We start from the raw sequence: 5,668 nt of genomic DNA, 5'->3' as shown, positions 1-5,668 counted from the left end.
ATTTATTTCAAACAAAAGATGTTTATTGAGGGCAGATGTTCAATAATGTGGAAGATAGTTATCAATGACATCAAATGTCAGAGAGATCATTCACAGTTACGACGATATCCAAAATATTAGCAATGTGATATAAAACAATATAAATTATTCGGAAAGTAACACAAAGTTTTTAGATAATTTTTCAGAATCATTAAACATAGCTTCCAAATATTCCTTCGACGATGTTGATCGGCAATAATGGAAAGGCATCTTAGGCAAAATCTGAAAGAATTCTGTTGCAGATTCTATTTTTGCTGGATCCCTAGCTGCCTGTTGTCGTTCAGTGGGTTTCCGAGGCAATCCATCGTCTGCATGATCAATCAATCAGAAATAGACAGTCCGTTCACCTAAACCAAGAGTATTAAAAGAACATGCTTTTGCATCCGGGAATCCTTTCAAATTCTTTTTAAGGTGGTATCTCATGGATCTACTACGTCTACATGTACTTACTTCTTTGGCATCTAGTATGTCTACAAGTAACAAAACGTTAACCCTCATTTCATTCCATTTTCTCCAAAATTATTAAAAAATTCTTCTCTTCGCTGATATATCTTTCCTTCAAGTTCATTACCCACTCCCCTCTTTTAGCAATGAAGTTGTACTTGGTGCCTCTTTTTGATAACCCTTTATATGCCCTACCTTTCATTCCCAATTCTTTCTGCTTATAACGTTTCCAACTGGATGGGTCGGCCGTTTTATTCCGTTTTTGAATGAATGATTTATCTGTTACAATATCAGTGTTATCCAATTCTCCGATTGAATTCTCTTTTATTTCTCCTTGGTGCTCGGTATTACTTGTAATGTCTGTTGAGACATTGTTGAGTCCCTGCATCTTGCAATACTATCACCGTCTCTATTTATTTCCATAGTCTCCTGATCCTTAGCATGTTCTTGTACTAAGTGTTCATTTACACTTTCTACTTCAATTTCTCTTTCGACAGGAAATTCCTTAGGACAAACTTAAGAAGGTTCAGTCTTCACTATGTTTTTGGTCAGTAGCCAACGTTTTCCTCTTTGAATTTCCTCTCTCTCTCTTTGTTTTTCTTCTTATTTTAGGTCACCTGAGTAAAAAAAGATAAGATAATATAATAACTAATTATGAGTTTTGCCTCGATATAAGACAGCATGTGATATCGTTGTTGATGATCAATGACCTTTGATAAAACAAAAAAAAAATGTATCCAATGGACATATGCTTTTTTATCACATACCAATATACCGGGTATTACAATTTGTCCATTTTCGAGTTACCGTATCCGGCAAGATTCTAACTTTTAGTTTGTACTCGATGCGGGCATATCAACATCCGGTTTCCCAAAAATGACTTTTGTAAGTTTCAAAGTGCCACAATTAAAGCGGTTTTTACAAAATCGCGGGGTAACCTGTCACTTTTACAGAAGAGATTACCTTTAAAGGCTGTGCAAACTTGCAGAGGAATTAAAATTGGAAGTTTTAAACGACGAATTAGGAAATGTATCGATTTTTAATAAAAGCAGCACATCCTGTCGTGTCGAGTAGGTTCGAAGTCTCGGCGTCTTAGCAATTCAAGCCACTTCCTGCGTACTTTGGGATGCTTCTACGTCTGCCATAAACCCATACATCCCCTTTTTCCTTGAATCGGAAGAACAACCTTCAGCGACACAGTAATAACGCGGCATGTCGTAGCAGACGATGTCGTTTCTAATATAAACAATTTTACCGGAAGTGATGCGCCCCGCATTTTCATAAAAACCACGTGACTTCTGTGCGAACTAAATGTTAAAATCTTGCCGGAATACGGTAACTCGAAAATGGACTATTGTCCTAGAATACAACGTTTCGACAGAACATGGGAGTGTAGATTTTAAATTTCCCGCTAAAAACCGACGTAAGACATTACTATTTTTAAAACTTAGTGACGATATTTAAATTGGGATATTTTCTTATATTTCATATAGAGCTCTTTAAGGATTCTAAAGGAGATCAATGCAGTCTCAAAAATTAATGGCCACGACCATCAAGACCTCTTAAGCGTGGAATGCTCATTTTTGGATTTCGTTGGCAAATCAAATATCGCGCTAACGCTCGGTACGGTCATTTGTCTGCACAGCCTTGTTGTGTTATAGGATTGACTACATTAAAAAAATAAAAGCATTCGATGATTATATTTATATTGATGTATATTTGTTATACCCGCTCCGAAGGAGAGGGGGTATACTGTTTTACCCTTGTGTGTGTGTCTGTCTGTCCGTCCGTAACAAATATTTCTGTCGCATTTATCTCAGCAACTATTTATCGCAGATGCTTGAAATTTTTACACAGTGTTTGTTAAGGCATGCAATATTGTGGGATATATTTTTGTACCAATCGGACGTCAACTTCCTGTTAAAATGACGACTTTGCTTATTTTTTAACCAAAATTTTCAAACAAATTTTCGTCAAAGATTTCTCAGCAACTATTTATCGCAGATGCTTGACATTTTTACACAATATTTGTATAGGCATGCCATATCGTGGGAAATATTTTTGTACCAATCGGACGTCAACTTCCTGTTAAATGAGTACTTTGTTTATTTTTAGCCAAAATTTTCAAACAAATTTTCGTCAAAGATTTCTCAGCAACTATTTATCGCAGATGCTTGACATTTTTACACAATATTTGTATAGGCATGCCATATCGTGGGAAATATTTTTGTACCAATCGGACGTCAACTTCCTGTTTAATGAGTACTTTGTTTATTTTTAGCCAAAATTTTCAAGCAAATTTTCGTCAAAGATTTCTCAGCAACTATTTATCGCAGATGCTTGACATTTTTACACAATATTTGTATAGGCATGCCATATCGTGGGAAATATTTTTGTACCAATCGGACATCAACTTCCTGTTTAATGAGTACTTTGTTTATTTTTAGCCAAAATTTTCAAACAAATTTTTGTCAAAGAATTCTCAGCAACTGTTTATCGCAGATGCTTGAAATTTTTACACAGTATTTGTATAGGCATGCCATATCGTGGGATATATTTTTGTACAAATCGGACGTCAACTTCCTGTTTAATGAGTACTTTGTTTATTTTTAGCCAAAATTTTCAAGCAAATTTCCGTCAAAGATTTCTCAGCAACTATTTATCGCAGATGCTTGAAATTTTTACACAGTACTAGTATTTTTATAGGCATGCCATATCGTGGGCTGTTTTTTAGTACCAATCGGACGTCAACTTCCTGTTTAATGAGTATTTTGTTTATTTTAGCCAAAATTTTCAAACAAATTTTCCTCAAAGATTTCTCAGCAGCTATTTATCGCAGATGCTTGAAATTTTAACACACTATTTGTTTAGGCATGCCATTATGGGATATATATCTGTACCAATCGGATGCCAGCTTTCTGTTAAATGTCGACTTTGCTTATTTTGCATATTCACATCAGAGCGGGGGTATCACTAGTGAGCATTGCTCACAGATATCTTGTTTGAAGTGTTTGTGTACCTTCACTTTAAAACAAATATATATACGCTTTTAGTCAGGGATATAAAACATTCATGTACATTGAACACCCTAAGATGCTATTTAGCACGCTTCCGCGACTGAAAATGAAGTGTCAGATACTTTGACGAGAAAAAATCTTATTTATTAACGAACAGAATGCATTTCTCATGATCAACAAAAATGTGAATGTCAGTGGCAGTTTTAAGCAAGATACAGAGCTCACTAAACCAGGCTCTGTTTTTTTTTTTGTTTTTTTTTTTACATTTGTTCGTTTTAAGGTGGAAGGCTACATCGCCACAACATGTCTGACTTCCGTTCGAAACGCCATTGTGTTCCGGATTGATAACATTATGTCGTGGTACAAAATAGCTATACACCGTTTAATTCAACTCTTCTAACTACGGAGATAAGATAGGAATGAAATCACCAAAACGCTTAGAAAATATGTCAATTTTCTTCCTGTTTAAAGCTTTTAACTAACATTGATTATCAGCTGTTTTGCAGGTATCACAACACATGGCTGAGTGAAAATAATTCCCGAGTTCCCCTTCGTTTTTAGGAGTTTTCCGCCAGCGACAGGGACTGTACTTTTTTTTGAGATAAAAAACAACATGTAAAATGCCTGATTTTCCCACCTTTGTAAAAATACGAGGTCACTTGAATTTTGATGCCAGTTGTTTAGGCAGGGGTGTGAAAGGGCTCGGACTTGATTTTCAAGCACATGTGTAACTTTGATGTAAACAAACTCTCGTGCCTTTGTGGATGGCTGTGTGTTTTTTGCTACTAAATTGGTTAGGAACAATTGTTTTAAAAGTTGTAAAGAGGAATTTACCCAGAAGTTTGTTTTAAACTTGCTACCCGTATCTAAAGTTGCGTAATTTTGGTAAGAATATATAGTAAAAATTAATAGTGTTGTGCAACCTGAAGGAAAATTGTTATGATGTGTTTTAATTCATAAAGTGGAGTTTTTTGGCGTTCTATCGATGTATGTAGATTAGAAATCACCAACAATGAGCCTTTGTGGCCGGCACCTCTCTTATTTTGCTGTCAATGGCGCATACAAAATTAGCCCAGATTTCCTCTGAAATTTCGTAGAACATCAAACAGCGACCCGATTATAGTGTATCGGACCGTCCAAACTGCCCCAAAATTATACAGCAGCTTATCCAGAAAGTTGGTTTTATCGTCGTAAACCAAAAAAGCTTTTATGTAATACGAATTTTGTGTAAAATGAGTTATTTAGACGCTTGTATGGTATACAGAATCTATAAAATTATGCCCATAAAACGCCAATATTAAAGTTAAATATGAATTTAGCTATGATTCAACACCCGCATTAGTTTTATTAGAACCTGACAATGCTAATTTATATGAAAATGCACGCCAATTCTTTAAAATTGAATAATATAACGGCAGTTTTTCAACCCCTCCCCCCAAAGGCAGGGTTCGCTAAACTTGTACATGTATATATTCTCGGGTCGTCATGATATCAACAAGTTTGCATTGTCTTGTGAATAGACATGCATATTTGCACAAATTAGAACCAAGAAAATCATTCAAAATTAACACGCCGTGAAATTACATACAGTATAACTTTTAACATATTTTCATAAATCAGAGGCCACCGCGAGCACCATGGTTTTAATAATCGCTCATAACTTTTTGATATAGCTACAGAATTCAGTAAAACTTTCCACATGTGTTCCACAATAAATGTTTTTGTGTTTTCAGATTTTATTTTTGCGAGTGTAAAATAATAGATTACTTGCAGGTATCACAACACTATTTTTTCGAAGGTTCACGTCAAAACATGGCTGAGTGAAAATAATTCCCGAGTTCCCCTTCGTTTTTAGGAGTTTTCCGCCAGCGACAGGGACTGTACTTTTTTTTGAGATAAAAAACAACATGTAAAATGCCTGATTTTCCCACCTTTGTAAAAATACGAGGTCACTTGAATTTTGATGCCAGTTGTTTAGGCAGGGGTGTGAAAGGGCTCGGACATGATTTTCAAGCACATATGTAACTTTGATGTAAACAAACTCTCGTGCCTTTGTGGATGGCTGTGTGTTTTTTGCTACTAAATTGGTTAGGAACAATTGTTTTAAAAGTTGTAAAGAGGAATTTACCCAGAAGTTTGTTTTAAACTTGCTACCCGTATCTAAAGTT

This window comes from Crassostrea angulata, chromosome 3 (assembly GCF_025612915.1).
Source record: "Crassostrea angulata isolate pt1a10 chromosome 3, ASM2561291v2, whole genome shotgun sequence".
Classification (NCBI taxonomy): domain Eukaryota; kingdom Metazoa; phylum Mollusca; class Bivalvia; order Ostreida; family Ostreidae; genus Magallana; species Magallana angulata.
The sequence above is the reverse complement of the archived record's forward strand: the minus strand, read 5'-3'. Positions refer to the sequence as shown.